Source organism: Felis catus, chromosome A2 (genome assembly GCF_018350175.1).
Source record: "Felis catus isolate Fca126 chromosome A2, F.catus_Fca126_mat1.0, whole genome shotgun sequence".
In the NCBI taxonomy this organism is placed as follows: Eukaryota; Metazoa; Chordata; class Mammalia; order Carnivora; family Felidae; genus Felis; species Felis catus.
In genome coordinates, this window is record NC_058369.1 from 56311167 (window position 1) to 56330745 (window position 19579).

At 50.7% G+C, this 19579-nt stretch overlaps 1 protein-coding gene and 1 long non-coding RNA gene across 9 annotated transcripts in view; one reads left to right on the forward strand and one right to left on the reverse strand.

Moving 5' to 3' along the window:
- Nucleotides 1-19579, forward strand: part of IQSEC1 (IQ motif and Sec7 domain ArfGEF 1) — a 689800-nt gene that overhangs the window by 256538 nt on the left and 413683 nt on the right. The gene's annotated exons all lie outside the window — the stretch shown is intronic.
- On the reverse strand, nucleotides 10932-19562 carry LOC111559452. The gene is made up of 2 exons (XR_006594831.1): nucleotides 16252-19562; nucleotides 10932-12918 (listed from the first exon to the last, which is right to left on the reverse strand). It is a non-coding gene; the product is annotated as an uncharacterized LOC111559452 (long non-coding RNA).

The window sequence follows — 19579 nt, forward strand, 5'->3', positions numbered from 1 at the left end:
CTAGTTTCTCTTCACCCTTTGAACACTTGGAGACATGAATTAATTCCCCTGGTCACTGTGTCACTCATTGGTCACCTCACTCGGCTGCTCACCCCATCTGTGTCTTCCCATCTTTATTGAGCTCAGCCTTTTTTTTCAAGCAAGAAGGGAGATTTCTTAGGAGAACATAGACAGCCCAAGGACAAGCAGAGAGTAGAGTAGCTGGTCCTCCCCAAAGATGGGAGCCAGCAACTGTTTAAGACATGAGAAGCCAAGCCTGCTGTATCTTTTCGCCATTCTGGGGTCACACATTCACTCACCTCTGCTCCTCTTTGTACATCACTAGACCCTTCCATCTTTTCAATCTCTTGGCTTCTCTCCATTTCCACTGCCATGACCCTAGTGTAAAGTACTTTCCTTTTTTTTTTGCCCGGGAAACTGAGGCAGCCTCCTGAATTTTCTCCCGAATCCCACCCTTGCCCACTTCCAATCTGTGTCTCTCACTACAGCCAGAGGGATTTTTAGAAATGAACAGTTTATTCAACAGATTTCACTGATCCTAGGAAAGACGTCAAACTCATAAGCACGGTGTGGAACTGGATTACCACTCCCCCACATTCGGTGCCCTGTATCAAAGTGCCCTGCTCGGTTGGAGGATTATACAGCACGGCCCATGTTGTCCTCAGGCATGGCAGAGGGGCTGCTGAACAGTGAAAACAGATGTGAGCACACGCGTGAAGAACCAGGGTGAGTAATTTACCACTTTTCTTTTCCTTTTTCCACGACAATGGCAATATTCCAGATAGAGACAGACTGCTCTGTCAACCTGAGTCCAGAGGGGAGAGGAGACGAAGGAGAGCCACATGTGCATGTAGTCTGAGACATAAAGAAACTTTATTGTAGGCCACAGAGATTTAGAGAATTGTGTGTTACGCAGCGTAACCCATCCTAACCTAACCGATACGCATAATCCATGAACTCTTGCCCATCGCCCCATTGCTTTGCTGAGGCACCACTGGCCTTTCGGTCCTTACACAGGTTGCTCCCTCCCTCCTTACAACATTTGTCTGTGACTCTCTCTCTCCTGGGAAAGTTCTTCACTCCCACTGTTGGGCAGTTGACAGTTACTCACCAGTGAGGTCTTGGCTTCGCTGTGAAGTACTCAGGAAAGGATTGCCTGGTCTCTGTTCAGAATACCTAGAATTTACCTTCTTTGTCATTAGAGCTCTTTCACTACACTCTAAGTTGGAGGAAAACAGAGCCCAGGGATTTAGATCATGCTTCTTTGAGGCCCTACTCCACCCCCCACCCATGTGCCCGGGCCCATGCTGAGGGGCTGGAGGTAAGGGGGTACATCAGCCCTGCGCCCTGCTCCCACAACCTGCCCCGTGACGGGGGAGATAGGTGTGCAAGCGGCAGCATTTGAACCCATTATGATCGTTCTAGCAGGAAATTAGTGTAAAGAGGCCAGCGAGAAGGCCAGGAAGAGGGGGAGTCAGAGATGGCTTTGAGGAGGATTTGGAGGTGTCCAGGTCGGGGGAGCTTCCTGGGAGAGTGGGCGATGGGGGGATCTGACGGAGGGATTGTAGGGCAAGAAGTGGTGCCCAGAGTTTCCAGGACTTGAAAGAGGATGAACCCAGGAGAAGTTGGAACCAGAAGTAAATATCTGGCGTCTGTGTGTATTCCTGGGAACACAAGTGAGCGTTCCTGTTGGAGTGCCTTTGGAAGCTCATGGTGTTGGCTTCCTGGGGTCGAGGGATGGTGATAATGATGACAGTGGGTTCCAAGCCCTTTCACACCGTGGATATCAGTGGCAGGCTCTGATCCGAGGGTGTGGTGGGCGTGTGTGGGCAGCTGTGTTCCCGGACACAGCAGCGGGAGAGACATCTTTGTCTCCACTCTGCTCATTGGACACGTCTGGATGCCTTAAATTCCTGACTTTGTCTTCTTCTAAGAAAACCCGCCACGGCTCTTTCTAGTGAATCAAGGCTTCCTGTGTACACAGCCCAGTAGTCATTTAAAACGTGTGTCAGGTGAACAAAATGAAAGAGAGACGAATCGCCGAAGCATCACGTCCCTGGGTATGATGTCTCTCCGCGTGATCTTGTTGTTAAAAGAATCCGCAGGGACCAGGATGAAAGCAGATGCTCCATGATTAGGGGCTGTGGTCACTCAGCCGGCCCCTGCTCTGGGAAAGTGAGGTGTTTCCTGGGGTTTGAGGGCCCTGATGGGACATGACAGAAAAGCTTCTCGGCCTCCCAGAAGGTAGGAGGGTGGGCAGTGATGCTGGAAAAGTCACCCCCCTCTGTGGCCCTTGAGTTTCTCGCTGTTGGAATAGGGAGGGAGGTACCATTCCCCGACTGCCAACCTCACTGGCTGTGCGGCTGAGGCAGTAGGTGGACAGTTCTCGGAGAAGCCCATTGATTCCAAGGAATTGTGGCTGTTTGATGGTATTATCTTCATGCGGGTGTGAGGTGGACCCTGCTGGGCTCCCCATACTGGAGGGGACAGACACCCACAGAAACTGGACCAGACCCAGCACACAAGCTCTCCTCAGGAAAGCTGACCTCTGTGTGGTGCTTGTCTAGAGGAAGGGACTTCAGCACTCACTGGGGGGGTGGGGGGTGGGAGGTAGATGGAATAGCACTACCAAGGAGGAGTCTTGTGAGCTGGGACCATAAGGGGAGGAAGAGGGGACAGGCAGGGGCGGGGGGGGCAGGTAGGGAGGGGAGCAGAGGAGCAAAGGCCTGCAGGCCCAGGCAGGCCTAGGCGGTGGTGAAAGGAACGCCATCCTCCTGCCTCAGAGAGCTGGTTGAATCTGGCACAACAGGGCCGCTTCCACGGCTCTCTGGGCTAGAGGGTGAAGCTGAGCTCCTGCCTGGCCCTCCGCCCGTCTTGCCGTTTTCAGGTCCAGCAGAGCTCACCCGCAGAGCGTAGACATGAGCCTGCCCACCCGACGGATGGGAGCACGGGCTCTGGTCAGATGATGGGGGGGCCAGGGGCCCTCCCGCGGCGGACCGGAGGCCACAGGCGTGGGCAGTGTAGACGCTGAGGCTGCACGCTGCCAGGGTCCGGCTAGGGTCAGTTCCAAAGCCAGTCGGCTCCTCCCTAGGGCCCCTGGTCTCAGACTAGCTAGTGCCTGCTGGTGAGGCTTCAGAACCTTCCAGACCACAGCTGGAGGGATCTGGGTCTCTCCAGATCAGCACGTAGGTATCACTTAGTGTGCCCTCTCAGACTGGCATCCCCGGCAGCCTGCAGGGCCCAGCTGCGGAGCCCAACGCTGCGTGTCTGTGCTCCATGTGAAACAGTGCTGCAATCCATGAGTAGTGTCCGCAGCGGGTGAGGAAGGGGAGGCCTGGGTTATGCACGCCAGCCATTTGCCACTCCTGGTACACCCCCTCATTTTGCATATGGAGAAACTGAGGCCCAGAGGGAAGAATGCCCTCGTCCAATTGCCTGTCCTTTCACTTCCCGCTCTGGCCTCTCGACGGAACTCTTGGGACCCCCCGTGACACCACGTGAAAACAGTCAACTATGTGTGTGACAAGGAAATCATACTGGATGTGTCTGGACCCACACCATGTTTCTCTTCTTGTTTTTCCCCTTTGCCTCTGTTCTGTTTTAATACTTCGTGTGTTTCGTGCATTATGAAGGATGGTGGGACAATGAACATCCGTGGGCCCACAGCTCAACTCCAGAACTAGAACATTCCCAGTCACTTCCATCTTCTCCTGGCCTGCAGGTCACCCCTCTCTGCAATTTGGTGTTTGTTTGTTTGCCATTCTCTTGCTCACAGGCCGACTGAATAAGCCTAAACATTAGATTGCTTCTTCGTTCTCAAGCTCTAAAAACTTCCTCTCTGTACGTAGATCTCAAAAATTTGCATTTTTGTACTCAACATTTCCCTCTCTCTGAGCTTGAGCTGTGCTGCTGTGTAGCTGGAGTTTGCTGTCACCAGTGTGGAAAGAAATTGTGTGACCGTGCTACAATTTCTTTTTGCATTGCTCTGTCAGGGAGTATCTGGGTCATTTCCTCTCTCCCCCTCCTCTTGCTAACAGTGCTGCGACGAACTCTTCTTGGGTGTGCCTTGTGTGACTCCTGGGAGTGGATTTGCAGGGTGCTAAGGCATGGGACTGGTCAACCTAACAAGAAAAGGCCAAAGCGGTTTTCAGTGTGGCCAGACCAGGTTTCACACTCATCAACCGCGGGTGCCAGCTGATCTCCATCCTCTCAGACCCTCGGTGCTGTCAGATGTCACATGTCTTCCTCACTGTGAGCCTGATGGATGTGAAATCTCTCACGGGGACCTTACCTTGCACTTCCCTGCATCCTCGTGACATCGGGCAGCTTTTCCCGTGTTCATCTGTGCACTCCGTTTCCTCCTCTACGACATGCCTGCTGTGGTCTTTTTGCTCATTGCCTCTCTTCTTCCTGTGGATTTGTAGGACTTCTTTATGTATTCTGGATACTGATCCTTTCCTAGTTGTACATATGCCAGAGGCCTTCTGCTTTTAGTCATTTGTCTTTTCACCCGTCATTTGGTGAAAGGAAATTTACATTTTACTGCAGTCAAACCTATCGATTTTTTTTTTATGCTTACTGAGCTTTTAACACCTTGGTAAAGAAATTGTTCCCAACGCCAAGTTTGCAAAGATATTCCCCCACAATATCCCCCTCTTCAACTTCTCTCTTTCAAATATAGATTTTTAATGTGTCTGGAATGGTTTCCGATGTCCCAGCACCGTCTACTAACTGGGCCGCCTTTCTCCAGTCACATGTCAAGAAGCCTTTTTAAAACTCCTAAGTACTGAGCTCTTCAGATCTCTGATCATTTGTAGCACACCTGCAGTCATTCATGCCTGCTGTCCGCGTGTTCTCCCCTCTCCCTCTTTCTACCATTGCGATCCCTGGTACGTGCAGGTGCCCCAGGAGGCCCTGTGTAGCCATGTATGGATTTTTTTCCTATGTTTCTTTCTTTCACATTTTTTGAGAAGGAGAGAGAGAGAGAGTGGGGAAGGGGCAGAGACAGAGAAAATCCTAAGCAGGCTCCATGCTGTCGGTACAGAGCCCGATGTGGGGCTCGGTCCCCTGACTGTGAGATCGTGACCTGGGCTGACAGCAAGAGTCAGACGCTTAATCGACGGAGTCACCCGGGCGCCCCATCCATGGATGTTTTTGTGAGGATGAGGAAACAGGAGCACAGAGGAGGGTTGAGTTTGTACCACGAGACTGCATGGTCCCTTTGGACCCCGACCAGGCCCTAGCTCTCCCTCCTGGTGACTGGTCCAGGACCCGGGGATGGGTCTGCCATGGGGCCCCTCACGGAGTGCAGAAGAGCTTTGTCCCTGAACCCTGGATCCATGGTGGGTCTGGGCCTGCCCTGGACCTCCTTGGCCCTGGAGGGTGCCCTCCCCAGTTCCCGAGGCTGAGCCAGGCCAGCTGGCATTGTTCCTGTTTGTGGCCGGGGAGTCCCAGCTCCAGTTAGAGACTTCTCTCTTTTGTAGGCTCTAGAAACTCTGAGAAGGGCCCTCAGTGCTGGGCCCTCGATTAAGGGGTTTCAGAAGGCAGGAGCCCCAGGGACGCCTTGCTTTGCAAAGCCCCTTGTGTTCCAGGAACTGCTCTCTGTGGCCACCTCAAGACGAGGTGTTTTTGACAAACATGTGTCACCTGCATGACACTTGTAAGCAGTTATGCCATGGCCATAAATCTGGGCTTGTGCTGCCGAGTGCCATACCGGCTCCTACATGTGGCTGAAGCACTGCCAACGGTGTCTCTGCTGGTTTGTCTGGCAGTGGGGGGTGCCAGGCTGCTTCAGGACACATCGGCTCCCAGCCAGTGGCTGTATGCTATGAAGTCCCAATGCCGACGTCTTTCTCAGCATCCCACTCCCCCTTCCTGACCTTCCTGGCTCCCACTGGATGTCTCACAATGTGGACACTTTTGCACCCAGTCATGCTAATTGCTCTGAAAAGAAATAAAGCGGGAGGAGTGTGCAGGGAGTGACGCAGGCCATTTGTAAGAAAGATCTGTGATCTCCGGTTTGTTTAACAAACCTACTGGGTCAGAGCCTGAAGGAAATGGGGGGGAGCCGTGCGGGTATCCGGGAAGAGCATGCTAGTCAGGAGAGCTGCACATGCAAAGGCCCGGAGGTCAGGTTGGGTCTTATGGGTTGGAGGCAGGTGTGTCTGGAGTGCAGTGAGAGGCGCAAAGCTGGGAGCAGGGTGGGAGTAGGGAGCATCGTGTGGGATGGTGAGGCATTTGGCTTTCACCTGGAGTGTCACGGAAAGCGGCTGGAAGGCCCTGGGTAGGTCCAGGAAACCGCAGAGGAGGCCAGATGGCTTAGGCGCAGCCGCTCCCGGGCCAACTAGACCTTGGTCGTAACTGTGCTGACTGCAGATCCTAGCTGTAGAGCAGAACCCAGGTGACAGCAAACATGAGGGCCAGGTGACGGTCCCGAGGCCACCAGTCCATCTGTCTGCAGCCAGGCCTCTGCCTATAGATCCTGCAGCCTGTGCATCCTGCCCAGAATGCTGGGATGCCGGGATCAGTTAGGTTCTGCTGCGGAATAACCACCCCGAAATGTAGCGGCTTGCACCAACTGTTGACTTAGCTGGGCAGCTAGCTGGTCGGGCAGGTCTTCCGGGCTCCCTCAAGCATGTGTGGTCAATGGCAGGGGTCGGCTGATTGCCGGCTGGCTGTTGGCCGGGGCGACTAGGGGCGGTGGTGAGTAGGCTACACGTGTCCCATTCTTCCAGGAGGCCGTCTGGGCTTCTGCACATGGTGGTGCCAGGGTCCCGAGAGGGTGGGCACACAAGGCCACGAGGCTCTTTGAGGCCTACGCCTGAAAATGGCACGGCATCATTTCCACCACATTCTGTCGGCCAGAGCAAGTCACGGAGCCAGCGCAGATTCAAAGCGGGGGGATCTAGACCCCACCCCTGGTGGGAAGAGCTGCCCCATCATAGTGCAAAGGGTACGGAGACAGGGGACTGGAGGAACAGAGCTGTTTAGGGGTCAACCGCAGTGTCCCGTGTTCTGGAGAGAGGAGCAAGGCAGGAGCCAGGGCCCCAGAACAGTCAGCCATGGCTGTGTCTCTGTCGCCCTGAAGAAACCAGACCCCCAACAATCCAGGACTAGGCAGAGGAAGCTCAGACCATTTGTTCCTTTGTCACCAAATGCCACCTAGCCAGTAGCGATAGACTCAACAGTCCCCATGGAGGTGTCTTTCTCTAGGGTGCTTACACCCAAGGACTGCGGAGATCATATGGAACATCGCACACCTTTGGCACCACCTCTTCCAGGAAGCCCTCCAGGCTTCTTCTGGGCTCTCCCAGGCTCACCCCCCTCCCCCCGTCACAGAAGACAGGGTATTTGTGTCCCTCATTGGTGCACGTGTGTGTCAGCCTCCTGAGTCAGAAAGGCCAAGGCCTGAGGACGGGGCTGTGTCTCACTCACCCCGAATCCCTACTCCTAGCTGGGAGTGTGCACTGAGGATGAGGCTGGCAAGGTATGGGTATACTGGGGACCTGCGTTCAGGGCTGACTCACAGTTGATGTCTGCAAAGGGAAGGGGAGGGTCACTGTACCTGGTAGCAGGCCCCAGATGAGCTCGGCCTGGAGCCGGGACGGGGGGTGCTGGGAACGCATGCTGGATGCAGGCGGCAGCCAGAGCTCAGCGGAGCAAGGGCAGAGACCACAGTCCTCTTGCAGACAGAAATGGGTCTCAAGCTCTGGGCGCAGGCACCAAGGCAGGAAGGCAGCCCACAGGAGAGCGTGCAGAGAAGCCACTCCGGGTGTTCAAGGCCAGCACTGGGCAGATGGAAAGGCAGGCAGGGCCTGCCAACCCTGAGGAAAAAAGAAACATCAGCCACGTTTGGCTATAGTCAGCTTTCGTTTACTGGAGTTTCCCTTGCCTGAGATACACTGTACCCAAAATCAATATTATTAGCATTAAAAAAGAGAAGCCAACTAGGAGGTAGCAACCCCGAATGCACTGTGGTTTCGGTGCCATCCCAGCGCAGGAGAAAAACCTTCATCACCTTCTCATGCATACCAGAGACAAGGGAGGGAAGAATGGCGGCGGGGGGGGGGGGGGGGGGTGCTGTCTTCACGAGGCCTCCAGGAGTGCCTCCCTGGGGCTCATAGTGAGTTAAGCCAGCCAGGCCTGCGAGTGTGCCAGCTCGTCCTGCCCACCTGGCGTCAGCACCATTGCCCCGGGCTGGGCCGGGCCGTCTCCCGTGGGGAGAGAGCTTGAAGCTTTTGCAGTTTGTAGTGGTCTGTTGTATTTAGAAACCCGAGCATCCCAGGGTCATAAATTACCTTGAACTAGTTTGCTAACCCTTGTGACTCGGTACAGCGCCTTCTCAGAAGCGGCCAGTTATGTCACGGACTGAGTGAGGCGTGGCCCAGTCCCCGCAGCGAGGCAGCGTGTGCCAGGCCTGGCGTGGATGGTAGCCACCCAGGACCACGGGGACGATGCAGGGAGGTGCCGCAGGTCTGTGCACGGCATTTCTGTGGAAATGCACTCCAGAAGGGAGAAGGGTCTGTGAGTCCATGAAGTGGGATTCTCACTCCCGGCACGTGGTCGTGAGAGCTGTACCACATGGAAGAGGCAGAGGGCACCGTGTAGTTCAGCATTCCTGTTACGTCCCTGCTGGAGGATCAGCTCCTGCTGGCACCTTCCCAGGGATGGGGGCTCATCGCTGCCTGAGACATTGCACACTGACAGGAAGTTAGCTTCCCGCAAATTCCAGCTCCATCATCTGGGTACATGTTCTGAATCGGTGCTTGCAACAGCCTGGACAGAGTGGGAGGCCGTTGCAAGGCTGCTGGCCAGCTAGGACGGCTCTCCCCGCCTTTCCTCCATTGCCACAGCCCTCTGGCCACAACAGGTGCTAAAGGGCCCATCTGGTTAGACATTCCGAGTGTTACCCTGCACTGCAAGTTCATTGGCCACGGCAATGTTGACATCAAGAGAAACACGTGTCATTTTCTCATCTCTAGAAAGAGCTCCAACCCCCTCCCCGTTTTGTATTCAGAAAGCAGAGGGGTGACCCACACTTTCTGGGGTCATGGGGAGGAGATTCAGGTGTGAAGGGAGCATCTGCTTGTAATGTGGGATCCAGTTCCAGGATCCCCTGGCGTTCCTTGAAATTTGCTGGAGAAACAGAACCCATTTGATGTGCAAAACCAGGCTTCCAACAGAATGGGACAGCTGAAACAGCCCAAAAATGGACAAACCGCATGAAACAGGTTTTGAAGGCTGCAGCCTTTCTGGCAGTCTGAGCCTCTCCGAGCAGCAGGGAACGGGTTTTGCCGGGAGACGCCCGTTTGCGATGGCGCGCGTGCTACTTTTCCCCCGGGCGAGACAGGTGCAAACTCAGATGTATTCATTTTCCACAAAGGAAACGACTCGGTTTTGACCATGTTGCAGACCTAGGACTTGGCTCCCTTGTTCCCGGGGGGTGTGTGTCTGGTTTTCACTCCATTCCGAAGGAGCCTGTGCAGGCTCCCAACTTTGAACCTTCTAATGATAATGATTTACTGGTTTCAGGGTGTTCGGGGTGGGGGTGGCGGGGGGAGGTGGGACAAGAAGAGTGATGCAGAGTTTGGAGTCTGAAGGAATGATTAGCTGCGTGGGGGGCCCGGGGCCAGTGCTGATGCTGTAGTTAAGGCACAAGGACTTTCCGCAGCACCAAAGCATCACCTTTTGCTTCTCATCAACCCCTTGAAACGAACTCAGTCATGTTCACTGATAGGAATCAGTACCACGTAATGAGTGTCCGCCGTGGGTCGGGGCCTCACCGCACCTGTACAACCAACCCCACCCGTTCAAGAGGGTTATGGTGCGCCCCAGTGTTTGAGCTCTGGGAGACTGGGGTAGAGAAATGCTGAACAGCTTCCCTAGACAACACGGCTTTCAAATGCAGATCTGAGACTTCCCACCCAAAGCCTTTCCAGGTCCTGTCCTTGGCGCCTGTGGAAGGTACAGATTTCCAGGCCCTGTCCTTGACGTGTCTGACTCGGTAGGGTCGGGGGGCGGGGCCCGAGACTCTGAATTTTGCCCCCTTTCCGCGTGATTCCAGCAGGCAGCCTGGACACCCAGCCTCTGTCCAAGCAGGCCAGCGTCCAGTATTCGGCTGTGCCCAGCTCACCAGTGTGAGCTCAGAAACACCGAACCAAGCAGTTCCCGTAGATCCCCCCACCCCCACCCCCCACCCCTGGCAGAAGAATCCTAAAACCCTGACTGGCATTTTCCAAAGGTCCCAGCAAGCTTCTCGGGACCCTGAGCAGCCAGCCAGTGAAACCTGAGGACTGCTTGTTTGGGGAGTGTGGGGGCTGCTTCTGGAGAAGGTGGGCTTGGTTACAAGTGTTGTCTTCATTGGAACGAGGACGTGGAAGGGAAAGCAATGAGTCCAAATTAATCCGTTTTCCTGTGAACGTCTTCCACCACCCCGTGCCAAGGCGAGGCAGCCTTTGTAATTAACTGACTGGGCCTTTTCTCCCCCCAAACCCAAAATGGGAGCGTGCGATTTATTTTGTGTGCGAGGTGGTATGAAAATTGCCAAAGTTGGCAGATGAGGCTGGGATGTTGGTGGAGCTGGGTCAACAGGGCTGAGCTGTCTGTCACCTCCAGGTCGGAATGGGGAGCTGGCTCCAAAGCAGGGACAGGGGCCGGGGCCACGGAGGTGCTGTGCGTGCCGAGGGCTGAGCAGGTGGCCTTGGGAGGAGAGCAGAAACTTCTTAGCACTGTGGATGGGAGTAGAGGCACTACAGTTCTGAAATCAAACCCTTCTCCTCGTCCTACCCTGTGTCACCACGGACCAGACACTGAACTCTCCAAGCGTCAGAGTCCACGTGGGTTCAGCGGTCTTTACTGAGTGCCTGCCGTATGTCGTGGACCCGAGTTCATCTGCCTGATGCGCATAAAGACCATCACTGAGACACGGGGTATAAAGCAAAGCAAGAGTTTATTCCAGAGGCAGGAGGGCGAGCCTCACATCCACCTCCCTAGAGGAGGAGAGTCAGGGGTACTTAGTGGCGAAGGAAAAAGGTCAGGGTACAGAGTTGCGGCTGCTAGCCCTTTGGTTACCCTTTTCAGTCCCCAGGGTCTTTTGATCCGTCCGCATTCTTGTGGGTATTGGGACCACCACCCGGCCGCGGCCGTTACTTCCTGCTGAGGTGGGGTGGAGACTGGGGTTAGACAAGGGGAAACTTTGGGGTGGAAAGGAATGGCCTGCATTACCGGGATTTTTGTACTTTGGTCAATAGTTCCTGTACCATGTTGTGTCTAGGGCTTTAGGGGTACTAGAGAACAACAGGCAGCATGTTGTCCTCATGGCTTGATTCCCTTGTACCAGTTCCCCCACGTCGGAGGTTCAGGTCCAGCAGAGGCTCACTGGTCTGAGCCGGGTCCCTTTCGACCTCCTCCCTGCTGACAGGTGTAGGGAACCTGTGGATTCTTGTCATTCAAGTGTGAATCCACGGCTCAATTCCCTGTAGTCTCGGGGGAGTGGGGGGTCAACGGCACCTCGCAGGGTCTGACCTGGACAGTGAGGCTGGAGCTGGTCCTCTGGGCTCCCGCTCTTCAGGTCTTTAGTGACATCTTGAGTGACACCTTTGGATGTCACCAAGGGATTCAGGCAGCGTGAAGACACATCTGTGAGGTACATCAGCCTGCCGGAAGCAAACTCAGGCCCTGGATGTACCTGATAGTATCCAAATCGCTGGTGGGAGCCCCGCCAGCACCTCCTAGGTCACGAAAAGAACATAGAAAGTCTTGCATATGACATTCCACAGGGGCTTAAACCAAGCCCTCTTCTAGGGACCACTCTTTCCCAAAGCAGGGCAGATGGCACGGGTTGTTCCCAAGTGAAGTGGGTTTCTTGGCAGAGCTTTGCCAAAGTTCATTTTTTCCCCCTTTTTCCACTCTCTCGGTGTCTCCAGGAAGCGTGTGATTTCCACTGAATGCCCAAGGCCTTGGACTCTGTGGTTGTCACTCCACTGTCCCTCTGAATTATTAGCGGCAGTCCAAACCTAGAAATGATCTCGCTTCAAAGCATTTTGACAACTCCCGAGGCCTTCTCTGAACACCAGGGAGGAACCTCAACCCCGTTGATAAAGGTGTCTGCAGATACAAGCAAACCCCGAGAATTTCCCATTGTTCTTTGCATTCTGGGAAAGGCTGCGTGCCGGTCTTCCCCAGGTTTGGGGCGTCTCAGTTGTATACCCTTGAGAACTTGTGGGCACCCAGTCTTAGGGTTGTTTTTAGCACAAGCGTTGCCTTTTGTAGCATTTCGCTGAAACCGGAGCCCGCAGTATACTTCTGGATCCACTGAAGAGGGGCATCTTTCCCATAACGGGTGCTTCGAGGAATGTGGCTAATTATTTCTTTCATCAGATGCTCTAGGGTAAGGATTCCTTCTATTTCCAGCCGGTGTCAAGGCCAGCACGGTGTCCAAACCCCCACTCCTTACTTAACTCCTCTTTGGTCCTCCAAGGGACGTTGGGGTTGATATGTAGTTAAGTCTATCTTTGGCACGAGAGCTCTTCCAGAGGGTCTTGGAGTCTTTGACGGGCTGCCAGCATGGTTCCCTTGGGCAGTCGGTCCACTTTGTGGCGTCTTCCGCAGCGGACGGTAGCTGATGGGTCACCACTGCTCCCAGCTCTTCCTTGTCTTTGACCCGTGACACTGTCCCCATCCGTGAACACGTCCACGTCTGGATGCTCCGATGGCAGCTTGTCCAGTCGGGATGGCTGCGATCAGCTTGTTCAGCTTTCCGTGTGTCTCTGGTGATCTTTCTGAGTGGCCCTTAGATCACCGGGCCACTTTTCTCTCACGTGTACCTCGGCTGGCCTGGCTTCGGTTTGCGGGGCTTCAGGGAAAAGCAGTGTTCGTTCTCAGGGCTTCCAGTCAACACGGTGGGAGAAAACTGGAAACCTTAGTTTGGAGAGTCAGGGTCAGATATTCAAGGAAACCAGAAGAAGTCAGGACCCAGCCCAGGTGTATAGACAACCAACGAAGCCTCCCAGACGGCTCATCGGAACCATGATCTTACATTTTCACAGGTGTGTTACTGGAACAATCTCTCTCTCTGAAACCACCCTCATCTCCACCAAAGAGAGCCAGATTAGGACACGTTTGTTTGTGAAATTGTCCAGTTGAAGCTGGGCCTGTTTACACAAGCGCCATCACAACGGTGATTGGTCATATAGGTGTTGGGTTTTTTCAATCTGCTTCGCTGGAACTTTTCGTAAGGAATGTCAGATTGAACTTTTAACAGCCTTGTCAGGCTAAAGAAGCCAAGCCAAATACTGGCCATCAGCCTTTGCCTGCCATACCTATAGGTGTGGGTGGCTCCCTCTCTTCTCGAGATCCCCCAAATACCCTGAGGTTCCTGCACCTGCCAGGAAGTGACGACCTTCCTTATTCACCTGGTAGGGCTGCTGGAAACTTTGTAAGCAAGGTACGAGGCCAGTTTTCCAAGGGGCTTCATTGGCTCGGCAAAGTCAACCTTAATTAGCTCCTTAAAGCTCTCTGATTGTAGCTGAGTCTAGGCATATCTCCCTCAACTATGACATTCCAGTCAAAGCCTTGGCAACATGACCAATGTTTCCAGTGGCGTCCTGTTGCAAGGAGAACGGATTCGTATCGAACTTCTGCAAATAAATACACTGCCGTGAAAGTAGGAGAATACTCCCTGAGAGTTTTGAATTCTGGTGGTACCAGGTAGGGAGAAAGGGATAAATGTTTCCTATCTGTGTATGAAGAAATTATTTACCAAACGTCTGCCAAATGTCATAGGCAGACTTAAATTTAGAAGAGCAAACATTAGAGGACCAGCAATGTTTACACAAGGGTCTGTTTGAAAGCAGTTTCCCCATTAGTTCTGGGACTTCTTACTAAGCTTAGCTTTATGATCCTGAAGGGATCAGAGAGCTGTATTTGTCAATGCAGTGCAGCTGGCAAGGAGATTCTGTGACACACGCTACTTCAGTAGTTAGTATTACAAGCGATGACGCTATACCAGGACATATCAAACCCTTAGGAATCTTATAAAATCTCTAGGACACTTAGAGCAATCACCCATACAACAAAGCCTAAGAAGGTTCCTCATCGCTTATTTGATGATGCCTCCCATGTCATTTGACACACCAGGGAATAAGCCTAATTCGTCAAAAAGACTTCCATTCACAAGCTGGGTTTTTGGAAGTTGGTGAAATACCAGAAGGTTTCAAAACACGTGCCTAAATAGGATTACAGATCATTACAAAACAGGATACTTATTTAGCCGGGATGGCAAGAAGAGATTCTCAAGGTAAATGCAGACAGCAAGGTAAATGGAGCTGTGAGCAAACCTTAGCTCTCTTAACACTGAGCAGATTCAACTTTCTTAAGGAAGCAAAGACCTAACAGAGACAAGACATAGAAACTTTGTTTTTCTAGGCAGCTTAAAGATAAAGAAAAACCTCTGTTGATAATTTAGACCCATCATCTAAGAAGCCTCTGTCACATGAACAGCGAGAAAACCCAAATTCCAGTCTTATACCGCTGTACTTTGGATATTAAAACTCATTCGTTGCAACAAGATGAATTTTTAAAAAGATATGCAGTCCCTTCTTTCTTCCTCCGTGTCACCTCCCACGTTGATACATACTTATTTGGACAAGGACATCCAGGGCACTGCATGGGTCTGAGTTCTTGTGGCGGGTGTTGGGATGCGCTGACCAGAATGTCCGGCAGGAACCCAGGTCTCCCAGCCATAGCAATGCTGCCTACAGCCTTCGAGGCTCAGACATCATCAGGGATCGCCGTGACTGTAGGCAGCGGCCTTGCCAAGGGCATTGCCCGCTGCCCAGGTGGTCACATCCAAAGACGCTTACGAAGAGCCAGCCCCTTTCACCTAAGTTTGGATGCTTCCGAAGGGCAGTCCAACTTTTGGGACGGCTCAGAGAGTCGGCTAAGGCTTCCGTTGAAGTGTCACTGCTCAACTTCTGCCTGACATCGTTCTCTGCCTCCCCCTTCTCTTCCCCGGGGGTCGATCGCTGCCCTCATAAACTTGTTTCTTACATGCGAAACTCCAGAATCTCGGCCCCGACCATGCATAGCATTTCTTTCGAAAGATTCCCTTCTCGCAAACCTTCTGCAATTTTCCCTTTCGCATTCCTTCAGATTTTGTCCTACGTTTTCCCCTCTTTGTTTTTTTTTAAATTTTGTTTGAGAGAGAGAGAGCACAAGCGGGGGAGGGGGGGAGAGAGAGACACACAGAGACACACACAGAGAGAATCTCAAGCAGGCTCCACTTGGAGCCTGACACGGGGCTCAATCCCACAACTCTGGGATTATGACTTGCGCAGAGGTCAGGAGCGGGATGCTCAACAGACTGAGCCACCCAGGTACCCCAAGTTTTCCCTCTTTGAATAACCAGTCTCACTTTCACTAAATACAGAATTTTTTCCCTTATTTGGTCAAGTAGCCTTAATTACATTTGTTAAAATTATTTACATCTGTCTGTCTGTCCTTCGCTTGCCCGTAAAGCTTCAGAAGCCATTGGACAGGGCTCTAACGTCTTTCTCTTTTCCATCACATTTTGTGACAGTCACAACGCCAACAGCTGGTTTGACTTACAGTAAACACAAGCAGAGTGAAACTATCACATTTAATGTTGGCAATTCTAAAGACTTATGTCCATTTTAACTAAACAAACATCGTTACATTAGCTTTCGAACCAAATATCTTCCAAGATCACTTGAACTTGAAAGACACCTGGGGTTAGTTTCTATCTTTCTGAGTTTTAGAACGCCCAGTTCTTTTTTCTTTTAATTTTTTTAATGTTTATTTACTTTTGAGAGAGAGAGAGAGAGACAGACAGAGACAGAGCGTGAATGGGGGAGGATTAGAGAGAGAGGGAGACACAGAATCTCAAGCAGGCTCCAGGCTCTGAGCCCTCAGCACAGAGCCCTACGTGGGGCTCGAACCCACAGACCACAAGATCATGACCTGGGCTGAAGTCAGACGCTTAACCGAGCGAGCCACCCAGGCGCCCCTAGAACACCCAGTTCTTACAAGCACTTGCCTTCAAACCAGCTAAGTAGAGCACTTTTACAAATTAATTTTCACAACCACCACCCGGAGGTAGAGAAACTATCTCACATTTACAACATACATAGACACACGTACCATTCCACAAACAGGGTGCAAGCAAAACCTTAAAGGCCCAGTTTCCTAATATCTCCCTTTTACCAAACACAGCTAAGTGCGAGATGGTCTTACCATTTATGGATCCCTTCATCGGTCGTCTTTCTCAGGAGTCTGATGAATGTTGTGGTGGAGCAGAGTTGCCAAAACAAACGATGGCCTCGTTTGGGAGACTCCAGCCCATAGGGCTGGATGTGCAGATAGATTGTCCTTTCCCAGTGTCCAACGAGGGCATGGCTTGTTGTATTCAAAGATGCCCAAAGCAGTCAAAGCAGCTGACAGACCAATTGAAGCCCAGGTTACCTCCGTGAATTCTCCCCTCCCCACCCCACCCCCTGCCCCGCTTCAGCTGTGTCCAGTCTGCGGTGTGGCCCATCCGTTGTGGACGGAGGCTCTCAGAAGAGGTCCATAGATGTTCAGCCTGATTCTGGAGACACTGCTGGTCCTCTCTTTCCACAGACCAGAGAAAGGTCTCTTTTGTCGCTGAGAAAATAACTCATCTGGCTGGATATTTTAGAAAACTCCTCTGGTGACTGTCTGGAAGGTGGCCCAGAGATATTTAGGGTGCATCAAATCAATGCCGGCCTGATAGAATTAGTTGGGAAGTGTTCTTTCTCCTGAATTTTTTGGAAGAGTTTGAGAAGATTGGTGTCAATTCTTCCAATGTTTGGTAGAATTCACCAGTGAGGCTGTCAGATCCGGGGCTTTTTTTGGTCAAGTGATCTTCGATTACAGCCTCAGGCTCCTCCCTAGTTATGTACGAATCTCTTCCGATTTTCTCTTTCTTTGTGATTTAGTCTTGGTAGGTTTTCTAGGTCTAGAAATTGGTCCATTGTATCTGGATTCTCCAATTAGCTGGAATACACTTGTTGATAGCACTCTAACCCTTTCTACGTCTGTAAGGAGTCAGTGGCAATGCAGTCATTGAGTCTTCTCTGCCTCCACCGGCAATCCGGCTAGCAGTTTGGTGTTTTCAAAGGACCAGCTCTTGGGTCCATTGATTATCTCTTTCGTTTTTCTAGCCTCTGTTTCATTTATCTCCGCTCTAATCTTTATTATGTCCTTCCCTTTGCTACCTTTGGCTTTTTCTAGTTTCTTAAGTTGCACGTCTATGGTGTTGATTTAAGATCTGTCTTGATGTTTACTGTGAGCGTTTACAGCTATAAATTTCCCCCTCGCCACTGCTTTGTTGTTTTCCAGGAGTTTTGACGCGTCGTGTTTCATTTCCCTTCACCTCTACGTATGTTCGCATTCCACTGTGATTTCTTCTTCGACACATTGGTTCTTTGAGAGTGTGTTTTCAGTTTTCACAGCTGTTTAAATTTTCCACTCTTCCTTCTGTTACCCATTTCTGACTTCATCTTCTTGTGGTTGGAAAAGATACTTTGTATGATATCTATCTTGTAAAATCTACTGAGACTTAACTCGTGACCTAATGCAAAGACTGTCTCAGAGAAGGTCCCGCGTGCCGTTATTGTTGGGTGGGGTCCCGTGCCCGTCTGTTAGATCTGGCTGGGCTATGGTGTTCTTCAAATCCTCTGTGTCCTTACTTACCTTCTGTCTGGTTGTCCTGTCCGTTATTGACAGTGGGATATGGAAGGCTCCAACGATTATTATACAACTATTTTTCCCTTCAGTTCTGTCGATAATGGCCTCTCATTATGTGTGTAAATGTTTATCATCTTTTCTTCTTGCTGTACTGAACCTCTTAATTCATATAAAATGTCCTTCTTTGTCTCTTGTAACATTTTCCGATTTAACGTCTGTTCTGTCTGGTATTATTACAGCCACTCCACCCTTTCTTTTGGCTACTATTTGCATGGATTATCTTTTTCCTTCCTTTCACGTTCAACTTTTTTGTGTCTTTGGATCTGAGTCCCTTGTAGGTAACAGAGAGTTGGATCCTATGTTTTTATCCATTTCACTAATCTGTTTAATCTGCTTACATTTAAAGTCATTACTGATAAGGAAGGAATTCCTTCTGTGGTTTGCTCTTTGTTTTCTATATGCCTTAATTGCTTTCTGTCTCAAATTTTCTGCATGACTATCTTCTTTTGCATTTAGTTGATTTTTTTTTGTAGTGAAACATTTTAATTCCCTTCTCATTTCCTTTTGTGTATGTTCTGTGGCGTGTGTGTGTGTGTGTGTGTGTGTGGTTGTGTGTGGTTACCATGGGATTGCTTTTAACATCCTAAAGTTACAACATTGTAGTGTCAATTTATACCAGCTTAACCTCAATAACACATGAAAACTCAGCTACTTTAAAGCCCTGACCCCACCTTCTGTCAGTTGTTAATGTCACAAAATCACATCTTTATGCATCTTGTGTCCAAAAGCATAGATGAATAATTAGGTTTTTAAATATATCAGTCTCTTAACATAGAGAACAAAAAGTAGAGCTACAGACCAAAGTCATAACAGTACTAGCGTTCATAATTGTCTGTCTGTTTACCTTTACCGGAGATTATCTCTTCAGAAGGCTTCGAGTTACTTGTTCAGTGCCCTTTCATTTCAACCTGAAGGACCCCCTTCACTGCAGGGCCGGTCTAGTCATCAGGGCAAGGCTTTCAGCTTTGGTTGATCTGGGAATGTCTTCATTTCTTCCTCATTTTTGAAGGACAGTTTTCCCAAATGTAGGATTCTTGCTTGACAGCTTTTTTCCTTCAGTGCTTTAAACACATCAACCCATGCCTTCTAGCCTCCAAGGTTTCTGATGAGAAATCTCCTCACAACCTTATCAGTGAAAATATGATGAAAAGCAATCTTCCTCTGAGCTTTATAGATGTTAATAATGAGCCTTATCGTGTTGTACACAACACAACATTTCCTTATATGTTGTAGCACCATTTTGAGACCAGGAACTGGGTATTTTACGTGTAGACATTACGAGGTCTATACAAGCCAAAATTACAGTTTTCTAAACTTGAAGTGAAAGGCCACTGAACCATCTTATAGATTTTGATTTCTAACAAAGTAAATATCAATCTTGAAAAGCCCACACAAACAAACAAAAAGCCCATTGGGGGTCTTTTTTTTTATTGAGTAAAGGGGTTTTGGGAATAAAAAGTGAGGAAACCACTGTGGTCTCAGACATCCCCAGCCATGATTGCATAATTGGCCCATTTCTTGCTGTGCCCTCACAAAGCCCCATTGTGAAGTCATGGCAAGACCTGTCTATATAAGACCCTGGCTCGGCTGGGTGTTTGGTCTTTACAGCCCAGGAAGCTTTGGTGACCTGTCGGCCTTTGACCCTAGCTAGTTGGATTTTGACTTCTCTTTTTTTCATTTTGTTTATTTTTTTATTTTCATTTTTCTTTTTTCTCTACTCCTTTTCTCTCCCAATTTTTTTTGCCTGTTTCTGTTTTTACTTTTTCCTTTTTTTCTCCTTTTTTAGTTTTTCTTT